At 34.2% G+C, this 26,781-nt stretch overlaps 1 protein-coding gene across 1 annotated transcript in view; it reads right to left on the bottom strand.

The window, feature by feature from the left end:
- Positions 1 to 18,033, bottom strand: part of LOC140156925 (aminopeptidase N-like) — a 62,565-nt gene extending 44,532 nt beyond the window's left edge. The window contains exon 1 of the transcript XR_011859609.1: positions 16,673 to 18,033. The gene's annotated coding sequence lies outside the window, so the exon portion shown is untranslated. The remainder of the gene's footprint in view (positions 1 to 16,672) is intronic.
- Positions 18,034 to 26,781: the final 8,748 nt, after the last annotated feature.

The following is a 26,781-nucleotide window of genomic DNA, read 5'->3' as shown; positions in this document are numbered from 1 at the left end:
ATGGTTTTGAAATAATCGCATCACTCGGATGGCTAATAATTTTAGAAAAACGTGAGATGGGTATTTTATTATATACTTCACTTCGATCGGTAGTTGATAACAAGATATGCTTTAGTAAACAAAGGGGGCAAAAACGACTTGGGGAGATATCTGCATTCATCACGCATGGCAACTGTGCGCTAAAAATGCATCATCAATTTTAAAATGTTGCAACTCACAAAAAGCACATTTTTTGTTTCATTATTTTTGGAACACCCAAACTTGACTTGATTTTTCTCTTGATTTTTTAATTATCGACCATGCCCAAAAACATAAATGTTTATCTAAATCTCTCAAAGTCGATTTTTGACCCCTTTAAGTTTCGTAAAATTTGTATTAAAGCTTCATTATTCTTCTTATTCCTCAAAACGGTTCAGTTTTAAAACACCACGTAGGTTTCATCGTTTTTCTAAAATAAGTCGCCATCCCAGTGCTAAGATTATTTTGGAACACCCTGTGAAACAATCTCCGTTAGAAACGGTTGGCTGAATTGACGATGTTAACTGTAGGATGTTCACCCCAGGTGATACACCATAACAACATTACCGTCAACCATCCCACATCATTAACGGGTAGTTATTAAGTGACACTACTGATTTCCCTTTTACGTCACTAAGAAAAAACATAGGCGTCCGATATTACATATACTTTCCATGATACATACGCATGTTTTAATTTCAAGGACCATCTTATCTTCTTCTTCGCCCTAACACGATGCCTATAATATCAGATAGGAATTCAGACATTCTGTCTTTTGTACAAGACCTGCAAATTACAATAATTTAATGTCTATCAAATTATTATCTTCTTCTTTTTTTCTTCTCCTTCTTTTCATCTTTTTCTTGTTCATCTTTTTTTTTTCTTTTCTTTTTCCTTCTTCTTCTTCTTCTTCTTCTTCTTCTTCTTCTTCTTTCTATCTTTATCTTCTTCGTCGCCCTGACACAATGCCTACAAAATATCAGATTAGAACTTCAGACACCGTGTCTTTTGTACAAGACCTGCAAATTACAATCCAAAGTCTATCAAATTATTATCTTCTTCTTCTTCTTTTCATCTTTTTCTTGTTCGCCTTCTTTTCTTTTTCTTTTCTTTTTCCTTCTTCTTCTTCTTCTTCTTCTTTCTATCTTTATCTTCTTCGTCGCCCTGAAACAATGCCTAGAAAATATCAGATAGAAATTCAGACACTGTGTCTTTTGTACAAGATCGGCAAATTACAATCCAAAGTCTATCAAATTATTATATTCTTCTTCTTCTTTTAATCTTTTTCTTGTTCGTCTTATTTTCTTTTTCTTTCTTTTTTCCTTCTTCTTCTACTTCTTTTTTATATCTTTATCTTCTTCGTTGCCCTGACACAATGCCTAGAAAATATCAGATAGAAATTCAGACACCGTGTCTTTTGTACAAGACCTGCAAATTACAATCCAATGTCTATCAAATTATTTTATTCTTCTTGTCATCTTTGTCTTGCTCGTCTTCTTTACTTTTTCTTTTCTTTTCACTTCTTCGTCTTCGTCATCTCCTACTTATTCCTCTTCATCACCTTTTTCTGATTAGTTTAACCGTCTTCTTCTGAGCTGCTTCTCTCTTCTCTTCTGCTATCCGTCACCTTATTCAATTAGGTTAATGCATGCAACTTATGTTTACAAACGCAGACGATTTAACATCTTTATGAGGTTCTTGTCCTGCTCTCTTTAATGAAATTCACGTTCATGAGTTACATATAAGATACAATCGATATTAGGAAAGCTCTCGTATTTTTAAAGTACCCATCTACAATTCTAATATGTTTGCAAGCTGCATTAATTGACTCAAAATGTTAAAATCTTTCCGCCCATGAACTGTGATTAATACAATGATTGTAGGTTGTTACAAAGAGTGCTTGCAGTAATCAGCTTTGTTCGGTCTGTCTGTCTGCCTGAGAGCTGAACACGACCTTTTCATGATTATGATGATGCTCTTGGAATCTGTACAATCTAACATGAACTAATGTAGTGAATTATTTTTTATATTAAGTAGAAACACGTTTGTTTAGATCAGGGAAGTTTTCAACTGATTAGATCCACTAATGCACTTTACTACTCGTACATTAATGTATTGATGTTGCAGTAAATGAACACGTAACTGCTATTCTTGATGCGGACATGCCTGCCTGTCACAAAAATGAATTTAGTTTGGGTGTATGCAATAATTCAGTAAGGGCAATAAACGTTGCGATAACCATTGCTGTGTGGGTAAATAGTTCCAATTGCGTGCCACAAATTAATGTGTGCTTGCAATTAACTTCATCTGCCAAAACCCTTCCCAATATCTGATTGAGTACCCAATGTCTTTATTGGATCTCTTGGCCGTCAAATTTGTCTTTAGCATTATGACTAACATGTGGTTGAGTATTGAACCTGAAGTCAATTGTAAAAGAACCAGAAGTTTCCATGGTCATCAGATCATAAGGGAAGGGAACTCTACAAGAAAGTACATTGCGAAGAGGTTCATAAGCTTCCATGCTGTATATATGAAGCTGCATCATCAGAAAGACATTTAAAAGTAATGGTGATTGTTTTAAATTCCATACGTTGACGTATTGTATTGTAGACAATTGCTGACTACCCTCTATTGATGTGGGATGGTTGATGGCAATGTTGTTATGTTGTATCACCTGAGGCGAACATGTGCCAGTTAACATCATCAATTCAGTCACCTGCGTCTTACGATGGTTGTTTCATTTAAATAGCTGCTCTTTAATCCCATGAGAACTACCTGCGTATTGGTCAAAAAGATGTTTTCATTATCAATTGCACCAATCAGCAACATTATTAGAATAATATCAAAAAAAAAAAAAAATTGGGGTGAATTATTTGCAAAGCTCCTTTCTGATTGGTGATTAAAGTGAAGATATCACATAGTTGACCAATCAGAGGCAATGTTAGATCGGCAGGTAGTGCTCAGGGGTTAAAACCGGCAAATGAAATAAAGAGAATTTGTCAAAATCAAGTTAAGAATTTGTTTCTCATTATTAGAAATTATTTATGAAGTATTGCTCAAAGTGGACGTATAAGGATAAAGTAACGAATGCATTTCTCCGAATTGTATGAATTTTAAAGAGAAATGCATGGTGGAAGAAAACTGTGTACCAGAAGTTTAGAATACACCGTCACTTGTGTTTAAAAACTCTGCTCTTGAAACGTTTAACTCATCAATTAAGACGGGTCATACAGGTAACAACAGATTCCCATGAGATTTAGAAGACATTTCAGCTCAACATGTATTGTGTTCTTGAAATTTGAGTCCAAATACAAGACTTACAGAACGGAGAGCGCAAAGTTTTGAACTAAATTCCTTGACGTTGATAGATTGCTATATGATGTTTATAAATTTAACTACAGAAACAAATTGTAGAAATTAATCCTTCATGATTTTGTAAATATTTAAGAAAACTCGAAGTGATTTTGAAACTCTAATTACCTTTACTTAAGAAACGCAAAACCTAAAGAATATGGGAGCGCAATACTTATTTCCTTGACAGATTACTTTATTAAGAATAAATGTCAAGAACTGAGCCCTGTTATTGTTGCTTTGTTGACATAGTTACTGTTTCAGAGACATATAGGTACGTCCTGTCAAACTTAATTCGATTGTGTGTAATTGATTGACATGAACTCATGTAATCCAATAAAATGCGACTTTCTTGTACAAAAGGCACTGCTACAATCTGAAGATGAAAGTATCAAATTAAGAAGATATTGACTTTTTATGGTACAATTTGAGACAAAGCAGCTTTTAGTTCTACGTAATAATCTTTAGACGTTACACGATATTCTTTCACGATGTTTATTACTTTAAGTAAGAACATAGCCTGCAGCTAACGAATTGCATTAAATGAAAAATATTGGTGACAATTAATTGGAATAAAATTCATTTTTATTATATTGCACTAGAGAAATCATTGTACCATTAATGATGATTGATTAGCGTTAAATGGGTCAAGAACAAAATTGATTACAATTATATTAGAATCCTGTATTGTGAATCAAAAAGACGCGGTAACTTTGCCTTGCCTGCAGAAGAGTCGTGTGTGCATCTTTGCACAACCGCGACTTTTCTGTCAAGCCAATTTGGTTCAGTTTGGTTGAGTAACCTTGCCCAACTCAACTACCTAGTTTCCCCATTCTAGTTTATGATGGGTGAAATTAAAAGAATTCTCTTAATGAAATTTACACCCGAAAAACTTACTTTTCCGTTTAATTGTTTGAAAGCGCTTCTCATGTTAACCCAAGGCAAAATAAGCTAATTATTGTTAACAATTTAATATTATTTTGTTAAATTCTCTAGTATTACTAGACATTTAAAGAAAGTAAATGCTGTATCTTATATCTTGGAATGAGGTATAACCCACAAATTCAGAACTAAAACTTTAAGGGCTCTGGTATGAACGTTTCGACAGTATTTTTTGTGGGACATGAGAGCACGTCAGGCATATCGAATTGAATTCTGAATACGAACAATGTCCTTCTGATATCAAATCATTTTGATTTTTGTTTGTTTTTGTTTTTGTTTTTTTGAAATTCGCGTTATAATACAAATTTTATGACAAATTATTAAAATTTGATATTTTTTGATATTTAACAATCCTGGAAGTTTTCTAAATCTAATGATATGTACTTAATGTGTATGTAGCTGGGATGAAAAGCCGATGATCAATAAGATGTTGGTCTTTCATATTGAAGATATACGTTTTTTCCCAAAAAGACCTAAATTATTTTGGTGTTTGGGGGAAAAAATCCATATCTTCAATACGAAAAGTCAAAATTTTTAATTGATCGTCGGTATTTCATCCCAGCTACATACACTTTAAGTACATTTCATTAGATTTATAAAGTTTACTTCGAGGACTGATAAATATCAAAAATATCAATTTTTAATCATTTGCCACAAAATGTGTATTATATTGCGAATTTCAAAAGTATTTCATATCAGAAGGACATTGTTCGTATTCAGAATTCAATTCGATATGTCTGATGTGCTCTCATGTCCCACAAAAATACTGTCGAAACGTTCATACCAGAGCCCTTAAAGTTTTAGTTCTGAATTAAACCTAACTAACAAGTAAAAAGCCAGTAGCTCTTGGAATAATTTTACAAGAGCGAAATGAAAATAAAATGATGACTGGCGTCTGGCGACAATTGAGCACAAATAACCATTACGTCATTGCACTTAGATAATTTCGGCGCAGGAATTTTGAATATCCCGTGTTGAGAGCCGACTATTTTTATTCGTTTTTATGGTCAATATGAGTTTGTTTTTAAGTAAGACAATGTGATTCGTGCTTGATAGTTATTTTATCTAACATATAAGGCATAATGTTATGATTGCCGGAAATTCCCTTTAAATGTAGTTCGTACCATCCCAATCACCGTTATATTATACAAATTACAAATCTAAAAATAAATAGGGAAAATCCCGTTTGAATCAGCGTACAACTTAATAGCGGAGACTCTAGCTCCCCTATGTATTTGTCTTTTACTTCTCATGGATTAGGCGCATCAATAATACGCAAAATGTAGCACAGGTACAATAATAGTGGAATCAACAGGCTGCAATTTCAATTGACGTCTCAAGATTTAACAATAATCCTGGATTTAAGTTGCAACTTATGTAAAGGCTTTCAAATATAAAATATTAATTATCAAAATATTGTTTACTTATTATCACTTGATATATCAGTAGCATCAGTTGTAATAATAGATCATGTAAATTTTCATAACACTTTAGTATAGATTGTTATAAATCATTTGTCATCAATTAGAGAACGATCAGCATAGCAGTGATATTTTCTATAGCTGTTAGCTTTAAAAAAAATCAAATATTCATTGCTTGAAAATTGCACTCATTTCTAAATTATGCAACTCACAATCAGTTACACATGAGCGCAATCGGTAATAACAATCTCACTGAGGCAAACACATACTTCCATATTATACACACATCTAAAATAACATCTCTTTTTAAATACTTAAAAAATAAACTAGACTTCGAAAAAGCCGGAAAACATAAGATTATATGAATATGTTTTCCCTGCATCTATTTCCAGCCAATACAAAAATACTTTTAAACGTTATAATCGCGATTTAGTTTAGAGCAAAACGTTTCAATAACATTTAAATGTCGGGTTATTTAAAGTCGTGAAAAGGTTTTTAAAACGTTTGAAAAAAGCCACTAATACACTATACATTTTACAAAATGTTGTCAATATATTATTGTAAAATAGTTTTGGTAAACATTTCTGCAAAATATTTTGTCAAAAATATAATACTTATATGACATTATAATTATCAGAATGCTTTGCTGCAAGTTTTCAAACATTTTTTGTAAAATGTTATGTGTTTGCTGGGTTATTAACTAAGATGCCGAGTCGTTGTCATATAAAATGTGAAGGTGAAGCTCATTGTAACAATATGCCTTACCATAAGTATGAACAAAGCGCTTGACAATCTTCAGTACTGTTCTGTATATTACATATATTTGGCAGAAAATACAAACAGCACAGGATGACATTCAATTTTTGATTCCAACTTTTGAGTTCAATTGCTCTAATAGAATGGATATAGAAGCAGTACACATTGTCCAACATTTGTCCAAAGGGAAACATATCTCACGGCTAGGCTAACATTTTACTGGAGATCTTAGGTATGGTATTAATAAGAGCTTTCATCAGATGCCAACAAAATCACACTTTTGTTGGAAGTTCTCAATTGTGTCACCTTTAAAGAGCATAATGTTAATATTCAAATACAAGTTTACTACTCATGTTTTATGCTATCAACTTGTGAGCTGTATAGAGCACAAACGGTAACAAAACAGAGAGGATGTATTCAGACTTCATTGCAATATGAGCATGTTTTGAAAACAAACAAGAGTGTCTGTATTAAAGGAACACTTCGTGATCCACAGTTGTATTTTCGGGCTTCCGGCAACCCGAAATTACAACACTTGTCAGTAGCTTATGTAAAGATGTAAATGTAAATATGCGTAACTCGCAAATCCAATGTCCGTCCGAATCAACTGAAATTTGGAAATAAACTCATGGATAACTAGTTAACCATACCATAAAATCACAATATACCGCTTTAAAGTACATTTGATCACAAATTATAAAGCATCTCGTATAGATATTCAAATAATGCTTGTTCTATGTTTCATCCAATTCAAATTCTTATGATTTTGTTGTTTTATGGCGATAAGTTTATAAACAAAAATCTGTACCAAAATTGTTTATATTTAGCCAATTGATTATTTCAGTGATAGGGTATAAAATGTCTTATATCAAGACGCCATGATAGCAAATGTGGTACAAACTTTTAATAGTTGAAACCGTTTTGACTCCAACTTTAATTAAGTACAATCATTCGGGTCAGAGATGTGGTCATTTCACAATTGGAAGCTTCAAATTGTCAATAAAATGAAACAAACTAACAACAACGACTTGAATTGAGGAATGCAAACACCACATGTGTCATGACCATATATGGACCACATATGACTACATTCATGCTGTTATACAACTATATAAATCTACGAATTTAGAGTGATTGTCATATTCCTTAAGCATTAGATCTAAATGTAACATTATTTTATTTTGGAGATACATTGTTTAAATGAACAATTAATGGTGCCGGTGCTACACTATGTTGCGGATATACCAGTCATGGAACACCTCAAAATGCAACTTGAATAATGCACACAAATAAAACAGTTATTGATGATGAAAGTTTACACAGTATTATTTTGTGTAAACGTTACACAGTATCTGTGCTGAAAAACAATATATACTAAAAACAACCAAGTACAAGCTATACACTAAAGTTATAGTTTTAAAATTTTGGCTTAACGTATCGGTATTGATCATCTTATCAAAACTATTAGCCTGGCACAACATGATTCTATGTAAAAATCACGATTGCTCAAAATAACCAATATGCATGTCGTGATTTAAGGTAAGGGGGAAATACAGGTCAATATAGAAAAAGAAGAATATGATGTTAAAGTTGTCAGTCCAACATCACGAACTCACGTATATTCTGGCTCACCTAATATTTGTAAAATCTTTACCAATTGAATTCAGTTCCATTTACATCCAACATCATACAACGTATGACATGTCATTTAATATCTCAGAACCGTATTGATTGACAATATATAGGAATTCCCAGACGATATTTACTACAATATCTGCTAAGTGAACACTTAAACCTCCTGCTAGTATTATAGATTTATAAATAACCGAAGTCTCTGCAGAGATAGGCAAAGGACGAAAAGGCATACAATATGTGAACTATAGAGTAAAAACTCGCCAAAATACAGGTGGTTTTTAATTCAGATCGTTCTGCTTTATATGTTGAAAAGTAAACATCTTCAAAGAAATTTTAAACATTAAATCGAGATACAAGCGTGTTGCCAATTTAAAAGAATAGTTGTAAACTATCAACAATATTTACATTATTTATATAATACTCTATCCCATTCCCCATTCCGCACTATATAATAGTAATTTCATCTGGGGCATATACACAAATGACATGGAATTTGCCTACCTTATCAAGCTTGCACATCGCTTGAGAGGGAATCACATAAAACTGATTCGGTTCATAAACAAAAGGCTCATCTTTGAAAGTAGGCACGGGGTAGTGTTATCTACTGCTGATAGTACAATGCATTCCCTGCTAATATTTAAACCCAACATGTGAAGAAGTACGTATTCCGTTGCTTCAATGCAGTCAAATTAATGACAACCTCCCCTGCATAAAATTGTTTCTCTATATCAAACTGGATTTGTATATCGCATTCTGTTGCGGATATACCAGTCATGGAATAGCTCGAAATACAACTTATATATCTCAGAACCGTATTGATTGACAATGTATAGGAATTCCTAGACGATATTTACTACAATATCTAGAGAATAAGTAAACACTTAACCCTCCTGCTAGTATTATAGATTTATAATAATATAAATAACCGAAGTCTCTCTGTAGAGATAGGCAATAGACAAAAAACATATAATAATTATGCGAATCTTTAGTGTAAAAGCCGGCCAAAATACAGGTCGGATTTTTCAAGTCGTTTTATCAAATCATACGGGAATCAACGGATAAGGAGCTTTCTTACAAGCACGGGAAATAATGAGTTTATCAATTCAACTATTTTGAAGCTTCTTGGCTTATCATCTTCACCACCCTGATACGTTCAAATATCAGCAAGAAAAGCAGAAGGGTTTCTTTTGTACATGACCTACAAACATGTAATCCAATGTCAATCAATTATGGTTGAAAATGTTCTTTTCTTCTCGTTCTTCTTCTTCGTCGTCGTCGTCGTTGTCTTCTTCTTTTTCGTCTTTATTCTTTCTGTTCTTCTTTTCTTTCATCTTTAATCCGTTTATTCTTGGTCTTCGTCGTCTTCTTCTCCTTTTCCTCTCGATCTTCTTCTCCGCATAACATTAACATTCTTTGATTATAACCGACTTCTTCGTATTTCTTCTTCCTCTTCTGATCTCCTCCATATTCTGTTCAACGAGGTTAATGCATTCCACTTCTGTTTACAAACGTAGACAATTCAGCGATGTTTATGAGACCCTTGTTATGTGTCTTTTATAGAATTCACATTCACGAATTACATAAATCAAAATCAGGAAAGCTCTCATTCTAGGAATTTTGAAAACACTGCCGCATTTGTAATGCTAATAGGCTTGCAAGCTTCATTATTGACGCAATATGTTATATCTTTCCCGCCCATGAACTGCTAAATCGTATGATGCTGCAGATTGTAACAAAGAGTGCATGATTGCAGTTTAAATCTGTTGCACTCTGTCTGCCTAAGACCTGAACAAAACCATTCGTGATTAAATCAAGCTGTACAATGAAATATGTAAAATCTAACATGATCTAATGTAATGATTATGTTTTTTAATTAAGTACAAAAATGCATTTTAGATCAGGGCAGTTCTCAGCTGATAAGATACATTAATGCACTTTACATTATAAATGTATTGATGTTTGTTTTGAGTAAATGAACCGGAATAATCGGTGAATCTTACATCATGCGGAAATGCAAGCCTCTCACAGAGATTAATTTAGTCACGTTAGAATGGGGCTTGGTAATAATCTACTCCATCAGTGAACTTATATCTAAAGAACACTGACACAATACTATTAATATAGATGCACAATACCGTTTTGTTTTGGGTTTGTTTCACGCAGTATTATAAGACGGCAGACGCCATCGGGGTCATGACCTAGCGGTGTTTGTACTCAAGTATTGAGACAAACAAAGCTGACACACCAGAGGAATGGTACGGGTTTTATAAAGACGATCCAAAGGCTTGTCATTTGCGCTTCATATGCCCGACGGGAGAACGCTTATTTGCGATTATTGACTTCCCCGACTCATTTCCTATAAGACCAAATTATTGACATTATATACACTGCAATTTTTAGTTAAATGTGGCTCCTAACATCCCACACGCCGTTATCTTATACAAACTGCAAATCTAAAAATACATAGGGAAAATCCCGTTTGAATCAGCGCACATGCACAACTTTAAGCGGAAACCATAGCTGTTTGTCTTTACCTCCATGGATAGGACGCATCAATAATACGTAAGATGTATCACAGGATACATCATAGTGGAATCAACAGGCTGCGATTTCAATTGACGTCTCAAGTGTTAACAATACTTCTGGTTTTTTAAGTTCAAACTGATGTTAAGGGTTTCAAATACAAAATATTAATTATTAAAATATTGTTTACTTATTATCACTTGATTTATCAGTAGCATCAGATGTATCAGAGTAGGTAAATTTTCATAACACTGAAATATAGATTGTTATAAATCATTTGTCAGCAATTAGAGAACGATCAGCATAATAGTGATATTTTCTATAGCTGTAAGCTTTAAAAAAAATCAAATATTCATTGCTTGAAAATTGCGCTCATTTCTAAATTATGCAACTCACAATCAGTTACACATGAGCGCAATCGGTAATAACAATCTCACTGAAGCAAACACATACTTCCATATTATACACACATTTAAAATAACATCTATTTTTAAACACCTCAGACTTCGAAAAAGCCGGAAAATAAGAAGATATTCTCCCAGCATCTATTCCCAACAAACACAAACAAATATATTAAAACGTTATAAACGCATTTTGGTTTTTGGGCAAAACGTTTTAATAACATTTTTATGTTGGGTTATTTCAAGGTCGTGAAAAGGTTTTTAAAACGTTTAAACAAACAAAAACAAACAAACACTAGAACAACACTTTAAAAATGTTGTCAAAATATATATTGTAAAATAGTTTTGGCAAACATTTTTGCAAAATATTTTGTCAAAATATGCTTATAATGACATTATGGTGTGTTGCAGGGTTATTAACTAAGATGCCGAGTCGTTCTCATATAAAATGTGTAAGGTAAAGCTCATTGTACTGTTCTGTATATTACATGTATTTGGAAGAAATACAAACAGCACAGAATGATCAGTCAATACCCATAGAGATTCCAAGTTTTGAGTTCACTTGCTCCTGTGGATTAGAAGCAAAAACACATATACATAAACTACATTATTGTCTAAAGGAAACATATCTCAGAGCTAGGCTAACATTTCACTGGAAATCTCAGGTATGATATTAATAAGAGCTTTCGTCAGATGCCAAAAGCAAACTTTAAGTCAGTAATGAGCTTCTCAGTCGTGTCACCTTTAATGACCAAAATGTTCATAGCTGTTCATATTCAAATACAAGTTTACTACTCGTATTTTATTCTATGCATTTGTGAGCACAAAAGTTAACAAAACAGAGAGGATGTATTCAGACTTTATTGCAATATGTGCATGTTTTGAAAACAAACAAGAGCGTCTGTATTAAAGGAACACTTCGCGATCCACAGCCTCATCCCTCAAACTTACTCAAAAAAGTTGACATTTTTATACCAACAGAAACCTGGGACTACGTTATGATTGTGTATTATATAAGTTTTTTTATAAGACAATTATTTTGTATTTTCGGCAGGGCTGCCAATAACCCGAAATTACAACACTTGTCAGTAGCCTATATAATTGAAGACCGAATCATAAATACTTGTTTGCGTCTGACGTCATGGCAAATGCGCGACGTGATTGGTTGCTGACCTGCGCAGTACAGCATTTTTGATCTGGTTGACAGGACGTCATACGCAAACTAGTCTTTTTAATTTGGTCTTCAATTATATGTGGAGCTGTATATATAAACATGCGTAACTCGCAAATCCAATGTCCGAATCAACTGAAATTTGGCAATAAACTCGTAGATATCTAGAAGATGCTAAAATCACAAAATACCCCTTTTAAGTACGTCTTCATAAATAATAAAGTACCTCGTGTAGATATTGAAATCATGCTTGGTATGTTGCATCCAGTGCAAATTCTTAATGTGATTTTGGCGATTACTTTAAAAACAAAAAAGGTAAAGGTAAAGGAGACGATCCTGTATAAACAGTAATCGGGGTGCCCATCTCTCTTTCATTGGCGATTGGGTGAGACTCCTCCATGTAATGTTGCTATAGGGGGATCGCTACACCTCCTCCACAGCAAGTCTGTTACCGTCTGTTACTACAATATCTGCTAAGTGAATACTTAAACCCTCCTGCTAGTATTATAGATTTATAAATAACCGAAGTCTCTGCAGAGAAAGGCAATAGACAACAAGGCATATAATAGTTGAACCTATATTTAAAAATACCGCCAAAATACAGGTGGGGTTTTCAGGTCGTTTTTTAAAATCATACGGGAATCAACGGATGAGGACTTTCTTACAAACACGGAAACAGAAATGATGAGTTTATCAATGCAACTATTTTGAAGCTTCTTGGCTTATCTTTTTCACCACCTTGACACGATCAAATATCAACTAGAAATAAAGAAGGGTTTCTTTTGTACAGGACTTACAAACATGTAATCCAATGTCAATAAATTATGATTAAAAATGTTCTTTTCTTCTCATTCTTCATCTTCGTCGTCGTCGTCGTCATCTTCTTCTTTTCGTCTTCTTTTTCGTATTTCTTCTTTCTGTTTTTCTTGTTTTTCTTCTTAGACTTCGTCTTCATCTTCTCCTTTTACTCTAGGTCTTGATTATCTTTTTCTGATTCTTTGATTATAACCGACTTCTTCTTATTTCCCTTTCCTCTTCTGATCTCCTCCATATCGTCAGCCTGCTACGCTAAATGCCTAAGTCATTCTTACATGTTTCTCATTTGCAATTTTGATTTTCTGAGTAATAAACCCATAATTCATCAAATTTCCAGCCGAATTTTTCATAAACTTGTGGAATACATCTCTTTTTATATATTCCACAAGTTAATGAAGAATACGGCTGGAAATTTGTGGAATTATGGGTTTATTACTCAGAAAATCAAAATTGCAAATGAGAAACATGTAAAAATGACTTAGGCATTTAGCGTAGCAGGTTGACGATATTCTATTCAATGAGATGAATGTATTCCACTTCTGTTTACAAACGTAGACGATTCAACATGTTTATGAGGCCCTTGTTATGTGTCCATAATAGAATTCACATTCACGAGTTACATAAGATATATATAAATCGAAATCGAAATCAAAGTACAAACATGCATTTTAGATCAAGGCAGTTCTCAGCTGATTGGACCCATTAATGCACTTTACATTATAACTGGAATAATCGGTGAATCTTACATGATGCGGAAATGCAAGCCTCTCACAGAGATTTAGTCACGTTAGAACGGGGCTTGGTAATAATCTACTCCATTTAAGTGATCTTATATCTAAAGAACACTGACACAATGCTATTAATATTATAGATGGACAATACCGTTTTGTTTTGGGTTTGTTTCACGCAGTATTATGAGACGGCAGACGCCATCGGGGTCATGACCTAGCGGTGTTTGTGTTTGAGACTAACAAAGCTGACACACCAGAGGAATGGTACGGGTTTTATAAAGAAGATCCTAAGGCTTAATATAAGAGGTGTCATTTCAGGCCCATGTGTCCGACGGGAGAACGCTGAAAACTTTTTCTTTTGCATTATTATTGGAAATATAACTGCGATTATTGACTTCCCTGACTCATTTCCTATAAGACCAATGTATTGACATTAAGAAGTACACAGCACAGGATGATCATTCAATATTCATAGAGACTTTTTTGAATCCAACTTTAGAGTTAAATTGCTCTGCTGGAATGGATATAGAAGCAAAAACAATGACCCACAGTATATATTGTCCAAAGGAAACACATCTCAGGGCTAGGCTAACATTTCACCATGTTCACTGGAGATCTCGTCAGGTATGATATTAATAAGAGATGCCAAAAGCACACTTTTGCTGGGGGATAAGTCAGGGATGATGTTCTCAGTCGTGTCACCTTTAAAAACCAAAATGTTCATATTCAAATACAAGTTTACTACTCATGTTTTATTCTATGCATTTGTGAGCTGTATAGAGCACAAAAGTTAACAAAACAGAGAGGATGTATTCAGACTTCATTGCAATATGAGCATGTTTTGAAAACAAACAAGAGCGTCTGTATTAAAGGAACACTTCGTGATCCACAGCCTCATCCCCAAACTTACTCCAAAAAAGTTGACATTTTTATACCAACAGAAACCTGGGACTACGTTATGATTGTGTGTATATAAGCTTTCTTATAAGACAATTTGTATTTTCGGCAGGGCTGCCAACAACTACAACACCTGCCAGTAGCCTATGTGGAGCTGTAAATGTAAACATGTGTAAATCGCAAATCCAAGGTCCGAATCAACTGAAATTTGGAAATGAACTCATGGATAACTAGTGAACCATACCCTAAAAAGAATATGCTAAAATCACAAAATACCCTTTTAAAGTACATTTGCTCACAAATTATAAAGCACCGCGTATAGATATTGAAATCATACTTGTACTATGTTTCATCCAATTCAAATTCTTATGTTTTTGTTGCTTTATGGTGATAAGTTTATAAACAAAAATCTGTACCAAAATGGTCAATATTTGGCAAATTGATTATTTCAGTGATATGGTGTAAAATGTCTTATATCAAGACGCCATGATAGCAAATGTGGTACAAACTTTTAATAGTTGAAAACATTTTAACTTCAACTTTAATTAAGTACAATCATTCGGGTCAGAGATGTGGTCATTTCACAACTGGAAGCTTCATATTTTCAATCAAATGAAACAAACTAACAACAGCGACTTGAATTGATGAATGCTAACACCACATGTGTCATGCCCATATATGGACTACATATGACTACATTCATGCTGTTATACAACTATATTTGTATATCTACGAGTTTAGAGTGTTTATCATATGCATTAGATCTAAATGTAACATTATTTTATTTTGTATATATACATTGTTTAAACGAACAATTCATAGTGCCGGTGCTACACTATGTTGCGGATATACCAGTCATCGAATAGCTCAAAATGCAACTTGAATAATACACACAAATAAAACAGTTATTGGTGATGAAAGTATGAAAGTATTTGTGTAAGCTTTACACAGTATTTGTGCTGAAAAACAATATGTACTAAAAACAACCAAGTACAAGCTATACACTAAGATGTTATGGTTTTATAATTTTGGCTTTACATATCGTTATTGATCATCTTATCCCTGGCACAACATGATTCTATGTAAAAATCACGATTGCTTCAATATAACCAATATGCAAGTCGTGATTTAAGGTAAGGGGGAAGTGCAGGTCAATATAGAAAAAGAAGAATATGATGTTAACAGTCCAACATCACGAACTCACGCACACCATAGATTCTGGCTCACCTAACATTGTAAAATCTTCACCAATTGAATTCAGTTCCATTTACATCCAACATCATACAACGTATGGCATGCCATTTAATATCTCAGAACCGTATTGATTGACAATATATAGGAATTCCCAGACGATATTTACTACAATATCTGCTAAGTGAACACTTAAACCTCCTGATAGTATTAAAGATTTATAAATAACCGAAGTCTCTGTAGAGATAGGCAAAGGACGAAAAGGCATACAATATGTGAACTATAGAGTAAAAACCCGCCAAAATACAGGTGGTTTTTGATTCAGGTCGCTCTGCTTTATATGTTGAAAAGTAAACATCTTCAAAGAAATTTTAAACATTAAATCGAGATACAAGCGTGTTGGCAATTTGAAAGAATAGTTGGAAACTATCAACAATATTTACATTATTTATATAATACTCTATCCCATTCCCCATTCCCCACTATATAATAGTAATTTCATCTGGGGCAAATAAACAAATGACATGGAATTTGCCTGCTTTATCAAACTTACACATCGCTTGAGAGTAGGTATTAAGTGTCATTTGCAATTTTTTTTCTTACAGTGGCTTTATTTACCATACTCTTTCTTTCAATATTTATTCAGTTACTACAGTTTCACATTAAACATCATGAGCATTAAATTTTCAAACAAGTTTTATAAAATAATTATTAGAAAAACAAATGCTGAAATACACAAAATTGTATTATGTGCTTTGGACGTTACAAGTTTATGCTAATTCAAAATAATTATTAAACAAAATGCTGAAGTAGACTTACCGAATCGGTTGATCATTGTGAGGTTTGGACGCCGTCAGATATAATCCAGACATGTCGTTACTGAATTTCCCACGATATTTGATGCGTATCTCATATGATTTATTTTCTTCTAATTTCTCTTTCAACGGAATCACATAAAACTGATTCGGTTCATAAACAAAAGGCTCATCTTTGAAAGTAGGCACGGGGGTAGTGTTATCTACTGCTGATAGTACAATGCTTTCCCTGCTAATATTTAAACCCAACATGTGAAGAAGTACGTATTCCGTTGCTTCAATGCAGTCAAAATTAATGACAACCTCCCCCGCATAAAATTGTTTCTCTATATCAAACTGGATTTGTATTTCGTATTCTGTGGGTTTAAGTGATTTTGGTAAGCGAAATTGATGCCATACTTCGTCCCTGCTTATTGAACTAGTTTCCGTTGAATTAAATGAAGTGCTTGGCGTCGAACCTGAGCGGTACGACGTATCAGTAGTTTTGATTTGTGCTTGCTGTCCATTCAAACACGGATTCTGAGACTTTGCAATTAATCCTGATATTAATCCCACAATCAAGATAATCGTGAGAAACACTATGCAAAGTATAATGATCCGTTTCACTGTTAGTTTATATCTGGTCTTCGTAAACTTCCCCATACCGGCTACTCTGATTTCATCGTCTTCATAATCTGAGCCTTTCCGAGGTATAAAATTCACCTGGGAGTCCTTCTGTTGAAGTTTTTGCGGTGCCATTGTCACCAAGTATTTGGGTTCCTTTTGCTGTTTTCTGTTAATCAATACAAACTTTGGGACCCGGTTTTGAAACGAGCATTAACGTGACAGGTGTGTTATAGTGAAGAGTCATAGGTCGATCGGTTCCATACACACCTGTAGCAGGCAGCTGACATAATACTTGAAAACGTCCGCAAGGCAGGGGTTTTTTTCTACCGTCTTTTTAACATCGCCGTAAGACATGTAAGATGGTAATACATGAAATATGCATTACTATAAAATGCCGGTAACTGCATGGATTGCTGCATTGCTGATGTCAACGTATGATGTAAAATATACAAATATTCTTGATGGTCCGCCTCACTGAATTGCTATGTCGATGTTCCTTTTCACTTAGATAATCCCATAAAGTTATTTACACATGTTCGTTGCAAATACGGCTTAAAACATCATAATCCATTATCCAGTGTCATCTTTTTACTTGAAATTCTAAAATAAAAATCATCAGCTTGAATCCGCAATTCACATTATGTGACGTATTTCATCATTCCAAAGATGTTATAGAAAACCTCTGTATAACGGGAGCATTAAGGGGATGATGCGGAGTCAAGCACCTTTCGATGTACTAGCCGCAGTATAAATAAACCGCGTGTTGTCTTCAGTCAGTAAATCACGATGCTCATGCTCTCCTCATCGTAATTACGTCGGCCGTTCGAGGCGTGACTAGCGTTCAACAAGCCATGTCGCTATCCAATTTTGCACGGCGCAGCATTTTCTATAACTTCTTTGCTTTTCGACATATTTATGTGTTGGGTAAATTATTGAAGCTAATTGTCTCAGGAAATAAACTTTACTTTTCCAATAAGCTTCTTTGGATATGTTCGTGTAGCATTTTGACTGATTCTGATTTCGAGGCAAAATTCTGATTTATGCCATTTATTAATATACTTCTAGACTTTTACCATTAGTATGTTGTTCTTCTGTGTAATATAATTTACGAGCTACCCTTCGTTTGAGTCTAAGCAAGGATACGTGTTATATCAATTATTGGGGATGGTTAGTGAAATGAGTACCATTATATACGCTGCCGAAGTAACGTAATAAATCGGATTAACTAACATAACAATTCGCCATAGAAGTGACGTAGTTAATCGGATTAACTACCATAGCAATAGATTAATACAATTTTGAATATATCGCCCTGCACTACAACGTTCACGCGGTACTTATTCATTGAACCATAGATGTCAATGAAAGGCTGATCACTCGCACTTGTAAGATTAGTATTTTTGAAAAGAGCGGCATTGTATTCAATTTATGTTTTGCAGAGATACACCGGTGATTAGTGCAATCTGCTTGTAGTGTAGGGCCTAATGTACCTAATGTTTGTCCTACATGTTTCTCATTTTAGTCCAGTCAAACACCAATCTTTAATCCTATTGTTGAAGAGGATAACCTAATGTTTGTCCTACATCTTTAATCCTATTGTTGAAGAGGATAATAAGCTTATACTTATGTATAGAATTAGTAAATAGCTTTAGTCTTTCCTGTTCAAGTGGTGGGTTAACCAACAATTAACAATGAGAGGACATTCCTGAACCTCGTTGACTTGGGGATGATTTGAAGTGACCGCCAATTATGACCATTTGATATTTCATACCAGCAATGTAGAAAAAGAGAAATAATGTAGCACCAAAATAATTTTACTGAAGGAGCAAAATTTAACAAGCCATAACTCCGCTTCTGGATATCGTTTGAAGTCAAATGATATATCATTGTAAAGCTTAGGCCTATATATATTTTCTAAACACGGAAGAAAACAAATTTGACCAGGGGCCGACTTTACGAGCGTTTCGCCGTGGACGGTCACAAATGTTGGCAGTTTGTAACAGCTGTCATGCTGGGGCTTTTTTGCCATAGTATAGTTGAATGTGTTATTACCCCCTTTTTTTAGCTACAACGGTGGTAAAATGTGACAAATTGTTTAAGGGATCTCGTATAGCCGTATAAATTCATAAGTATAAGTTTCATAACGTGAACTATATAGTCCTCTATAGATCATGTCGGTCAAACGGCGATAGCTGAACATCAAGAAGTACTCACGATATCTTGAGATGAGACCTGACTGACGAATTAAAGCCAATACTCAGCAAAATTATTTTGCTATTTAAAGCACACAGTGCTGGTAATCCTGCGTTCGATTAGGATCTTTGGTTTTTTGCCACACCGTCGGATTCTCGTTTACATAATCATGATAATTATATACCTCCAAAATAGAGCAAGTACATCTTAATTTCCGCATATATTTTGTTATCTTCGTATTATGTAATAACGTTCAAAATCGACACAAAAACATCTTTTAGACCGTTGTAATGAGATGTAATGAGAAAATGGGTTTTTCGCTGATACCAATATCAATATTTTGCTAGGGTGGGGTGAGATTGTTGATCAGAACATCCTAAAATAACATTTTCATCATAATTACAATTATTGCATAGAATATTCAACTAAAAGAAAAATGTCTGCGGGTCTATTATACATGCGTATAAATTCAAAGATTCATCATAATGCGTAGATCATATCCGTCAAGAGGTGAATAGCTAAACAATCAGGAAGTACTTAAAGAAATCTTGAGACGAGACCTGAATGACGAGTTTTAAACTTTCAGTACCACAAGGATTCTCATTAATATATTTCTATTGGATATCTGAAAGACGAGTTTGAAACTGATGTTTGGTAAAATTTAGTAAGATAATTGGTTGAAATCCTATGTTCAATACCACGCGGATTCTCATTAATATATTTCTGTTGGATATCTGGAAAACAAGTTTTAAACTCATTTTTGGTAAAACATTAAGCACAATGGTGAAAATCATATGTTCATACTACACGGATACTCATTAATAGATGTCTGTTGGATATCTGAAGGATATATTAAGAACAGGTGTGGAAATCCTATGTTCAATACTACACGGATTATAAATAATATATTTCTATTGGACATCTCAAAGACGAGTTTTACTGCAGATCTTTGGTCATTAGTAAGCACCGTGCGATGTAAATACTGTGTTCAGTACCACGCAGATTTCCATTAATATATTTCTGTTAGATATCTGAAAGACGAGTTTGAAACGGATCTTTGATTTTAAAAAAACAATTTAGTAAGCACAGTGCTGGAAATCTTATGTTCGATCAGTATCACACGAATTCTATTTAAAGGGGCAATTCGTGATCCACAGCCTCATCCCCCACTTTTCCCAAAAAAAAGTTGAGATTTTTACACCACTGGATACCTCTGGCTACATAATGTTTATGTACCAAATATTTCTTGCAGATTAATTCGTTTAGCAAAAATATCGCCAAATCTGAATTTCGTTCTGGTGCACCAGAACGAAATTACAACACATTGTCTATGGAGCAGTGTAATACACATAATCATGCATAACTCGCAAACGCAAAATCGGAATCAACTGAAATTTTGGAAATAAACTTTTTTCGTGGATATCTACTGAAAAATGTCATAAAAAGAGGATGCTAGGATCACGAAATCCTCCTTTAATATATATCTGGTGAATATCTGAGAGACGAGTTTTTAAGTGATATTTGGTCAAATTTAGTCAACAAAGTGCTGAAAATCAAATGTTATGTTCCAATACCACACACATTTTCTTTAATATATTTCTGTTGAATATCTGAAATACGGGTTTTCAAACTGATCTTCGATAAACAAAAATAGTAAGCGCTGTGCTGGAAATCCAATGTTCAATACCACATAGATTCTCATTATATATTTCAGTTGGATATCTGAAAGACGAGTTTAAAAAAAATGGTAAGTACAGTGCTGGAAATCCTATGTTCAATACCACACAGATTCTCGATTCTGTTGGGTATGTGAAATACGAGTATTTCTGATCTTCGGTAAAAATTGATTAAGCACAGTGCTGGATATGTGCGTTTAATACCACACATATTCTCCTTAATATATTCTGTTGTATATCTGAAATACGATTTTTTAACTGATCTTCGATAAAAAAAATAGTAAGCACAGTGCTGAAAATCCAATGTTCAATACCACGCAGATTCTCTTTAATTTATTCCTGTTGGATACCTGAAAGACGAGCTTTTTAAAAACTGATCTTCGCTAAAATTTAGTAAGCACAGTGGTGGAAATCCAGTGTTCAATATCCCATGGATTCTCTTTAATATATTTCTGTTGGATACTTAAGTATCTGGAAAACAAATTTTAAACTCATCTGTGGTCAAACTTAGTAAGCACAGTGGTGGAAATCATATGCCATACGGTACCACACGGATTCTCATTAATATTAAATTCTGTGTGATGTCTGAAAGATCTTTTTGCATTTATATATATAAATGGAAATCCAGTTTTCCAAAACCATTGTAAATATTACAAAGGAAAATCCAGTCAAATATTGGAAATCCTGGATTTGTTTCATGATTCTATTATTTTCATATATCAATAGACATCCAAGCTTTTTTCATGAGAAATGGAATAGGAATTCCAGTGCGAAAATAAAGCTTTGAATTCCAGTTATATTATAGTTATTTCTTCCCTCGTAAAAATTAAACCGTGTTTCTTGTGTTTCGTCTCTGCTGTCACATGATTAGTATGGAAATGGGTCAACACGGTCAAGGGCCCGCCAAAAGCTGAACATCAAGTAGTTCTGAAAAAGGTTGAATGAAGAGCACTTGAGACACCACCAAAATACTGATTTAAAACCAATTCCGACCTGTCAACAGTTTCTGTGTTCAGAATCACTTATAGCTTCCAGGCATTCTTGTATTTGTTTTAGTAAGAACCACAGGATGAGCATTGATTGATTTTGAGGATTGCCAATAAGTCTTCAAGTTATTTGGATGGCATTGTGAGTACCAATTGAATACCTGAGTGGAAGAAGGGCCCAACTCCAATTTTTTACACAAATGAGTTAGACCCAGCATTTTATTGCCAGCAGATTGTTCTTCTTTGCGTGTGAAAGATGAGCCAAAATCAACTCTCCAAATAGTCTTTCAAGTACACTTAATCATGAGTTTTCATGGAAGAAAGGCCCAACTCCATGGAGTTGGGCCCTTCTTCCACAAATATTGGGTTAAACAGGAATTTTGTTCATCCATGAAATCTGCTTTTTACTACAATAAACTTTCTTGACATGCTTCTACTTGTGCAATTAATGGATAATTACCAAATTTCTATTCTATTTATAACACATCTGCTTACGAAACTGGCACTTGCAGTATATTAGTGGAAGAAGGGCCCAACTCCAGTTCGTATTAAGACCTGTATCGTTGCCATGGAAACATCATATTTAATTTTGAATGTATGTAATATTGTATATTCATGTATTAAAGGTCCACTGAAGATGAAAACATTCTGCCTATAAAACTTTTCCAAATATTAAGTTTTTCCTTAATATCTCAAAAACAGTTTTGATGGAGTTGGGCCCTTCTTCCACTCAGGTATTCAATTATAAGTTGGCTCACTGGAGGTCTGGCGAGCACGAAAGCTATTCTGAGGGTTTATATTGAGTACATCATTATGCCGGTGTCTTACTAAACGTTTGTATCAGCTAGGGTGTCCTAAAAAGGGTCCCCTAAAAAGGGTCCCCCATAAATATACGAATACGGTGCTATCTAAAATTGACGGTACTTTAAAACACGGGTCTGTTCTTACATAATGTAATTGGCATGTCTTTATGCCATTGTTAGCAGAAGACGGGTGCAGTTGAAATAATTTTGAAGATATAACTTCATTTTTAATCGCCCGTAGCGAGGTTATAAACGTAAACTTTTTTGTAAGACCAATGTTTTGCGTTTTTTCTCAATTCCATGAAGTGATACAATTAAGTGCACCACAACCAAAAGTTTTGTGCGCTAGTATTGATCCTGTTACATGGTTCATGCAGCACATTCCAGATAATTTAGGTCAATTCTTCGTCCTTTTGTGTTTGTATGTGGATATTATATCTAAATTTAATCCCTGAATATCTTTCCTGAAATGGCACAACGTTGAATGAAGATTGTCCCATATAGACTCATAGACCCCTATTCGCCGTAGAAGTGATGATGTAACAGAATTAACTACCATGACAATAGGTGAATACAATTTTTGAATATATCGCAGTGGACTGTCGGTACTTCTGCATTGAACCATAGATGTAAAAGAACAGGGATAAAGACCTGGATCACTCGTAATTTTAAAGAATATTCATAACATGCTATCACTCGCACCTGTAAGATTAGTATCTTTGAAAAAAGCGGAACTGTATTCAATCTATGATTGCAGGCATACACAGGTGATGAGTGAAACCTGCTTGTAGAGCTTTTTAGTGCAGGGCGATATTTCAAAATTGTATTCATCTATTGCTATGGTAGTTAATCCTGTTGCATCATCACTTCTACGGCGAATTACTTGTTTCGATAAAAACCTACAAACTTTCGCTTCAAAGTTTTTAGATGAATCAAGTAATTCATCGGGGTCAGTTTTTAGATGTAGCACCACATTCATATGATAGGGGTCAGTTTTAGAAAACACTCGGCAGCTAGGCTTAGGATTTTGAACTCTCAAATCAATTTCATTAAATAGTTTACGTTCGAAACAAAACAATCGGGAATGAATTATAATTTGATATTCAAGAAACAAACTTTTTCCTGTGCGGTAAAATTGTCATTATGGTCATGATGGTGATCCGTATAACTAAACCTTACTTAAGTTATTCTTTTCAACGTACGGTGAAAAATCATTTAGTTAAAATCGGACCTGAGTATTGCCGATATCAAAATCAGAAGAGTAAACAAGATTGCTGATACAGATTGAAATATATTTAGTTTGTTGGATTTCTTTCAGCTTCTTTCGTTCTTTAAGACATTAAAAAACACAAAGATAAAAAAATACGAATATAAATAATAGCACAGAAACAATTGCCAAGTACTAGGCCTACATCTTCTTGAAATATTCGCAATAACATAAAGTGAAAATTTACTTGCTGTATACGTACTGCCAAACAGCAGCAATGTTGACAAAGTTTCTTCCTGAACTTTTTGGAAACCCTGTATATTTATATGACTACTCACTTATTCATTCAATGTAAAATAAGTTGTGCTTGACATGACCCCAACTTAGACATTTCCGCTTTAATGTGGATGCCATGAAATCCAAGTTTTATTTGGAAATATCCAGTTTCCTGTATATATCAATAATAAAAAAGATCATAGTCAATATGATTTTTTTTTTAAAGCTTAAAAAGGCGGCAGGACTACAATTTAATTTAAAAATGTAATCGTTACAGAGAATTGAATTCTTCCAAAGTAAAACTTTGGCAATTTAACACCATGGTTTGTATATCTTTAACTTTTCAACCATTTAAAAGGGCGCAGAAAGCATGATTAATACGAGGTTAGGAAGTGAGTCTGTGTATACCAGCTTGCTGCAAAGCGCTTACAAATGCTGATTTGTTCTGAACTATTACTTTGTACTCCCGTACAAGTAATTATAATCTGCCAGCTCACTAGAGAGCGGTATATTTAACGTAGAGGGGTAGCTCAATGGGAGATAATCCCGGGGGTACCCCTCTATTTGAACTTAAGACTTATTAATCTGATTCTTGACAAAAGGATCGGGAAATAAGTATATTGTGAAGCTCGAACCCCGGCTCGAACCCACAGTGGCTCGGCGAACCATAACCATATATCCCAAATAATGATGGTGCATAACCCCACTCCCTACCCAATAATTTCAGCATCCGATATATCCCCCATCCCATCAAATATTTAAAATCTTCCAGAGTCTATGTGTACATCATGATCTTCTGATGCACATATGTGGTTCGTTATCATCATCATCATCATCATCATCATCATCATCATCATCATCATCATCATCATCATCATCATCATCTGTATTGGTCTTTACATCTACACGCTGTATGATCAAAATGATTGGTACCAGTGATTATGGACAAGACTACCACATCAAAATGCAGCATAAGATCCAAACAATATGTAGATTAATGTTTAAAATAGGTCATAAACTTCAAATTCTGTCCATTTCAAGAGGACTTAACTTTGCATTTGGAAGCCAGCAGACTTTCAATAAACACCAAAAGTGATGGGTACTATCATCCTGTATTTTTTGTCAGCATTACCATTTCGGTAAAATGTTCAGTGGTTCTTAAGTAACAAAACCAATCTTGACATGAGAGAGGGGTTAAGGGGTACAACAATAGAATCACACAAACTTTCTGTATTGAAGACTGTTTTTAATACCGAAACTTGTTTCTCATTTATATTATGTAACAAAGTGTCCCATTATGTGTGGCAGTGGCACACAAAGCCATTTTCTGCCAACAATTTTTCAAACATGCAAAACATCATTAAATTTGCAACTGTACACTAGGCAATATACATGTACTAACATTCATTTATTATTTTTCTTTACATATTTTGTGAAAATTGAGGGTGCTATTCTAGTTTCATTTTAAAATATCTTAGTTATTCATTTGTTTCATGATTAAACCCATTTATATTATGTTCTTATTATATCGTTTCAGTCCAGTTCATTTTTCATTTATTTATCGGCAGTACACATATCTGCAAACAAGGCCTGAAACCAGGCTTAAAATAAATATCGCCCTTAGTTTTCTTATTTGGTTATAGGGGTACTACACCTGGCCAATTTTGGGCCTATTTTTTGCATTTTTCTCAAAAATTATAGCGCATTGGTGACAAGTAAGATATGTATATTATATGGGCAAGGACTACAACTACTGCACTGAAAATTCAGCAACTCAAGGCAAGTAGTTATTGATTTATTGATCAAATATTGGGTTTCCCTCATTTTTGACTGTAACTCCACAACTGTTGTCTGTGCTGAAATAAAATTTCCAGTGCAGTAGTTGTAGTCCTTGCCCCTATAATATACATATCTTACTTGTCACCAATGCACTTTAATTTGTGAGAAAAATGCAGAAATAGGCACAAAATTGACCAGGGGTGTAGTACCCCCTTAAAAATGTTATCAATTCTACAATTCAGCAACTATGCCCCATGGTCCAACCCCCCCAAATAAATTGTCATTTAATACATGCATCTATTGAGATGGCCTAGATTTTCCCCCTCATACACAATATGGACACTACATCTCTCCCACCTCATGCTGCCCAGGATGCTGTCCCCCAGTGACATAGCCAGGTTTCAGGGTGAGGAAAGGCAATTTACAAGGGGGCAAAATCTCAAGAAAATGGGCTAAAAGGTACAAAAAGGGCCTAAAAATATCTGAAATGTCATGACAGCTAGTATTTCAGAGGGGCCAGAGGAGAACAAGACTTCTCAAGCCCTGGTTATGACACTGCTTTCACTCTCCACATTAGAGGGATAAAT

This window comes from Amphiura filiformis, chromosome 7 (assembly GCF_039555335.1).
Source record: "Amphiura filiformis chromosome 7, Afil_fr2py, whole genome shotgun sequence".
NCBI lineage: Eukaryota > Metazoa > Echinodermata > Ophiuroidea > Amphilepidida > Amphiuridae > Amphiura > Amphiura filiformis.
This window is presented reverse-complemented; position numbering and strand designations above follow the sequence as displayed.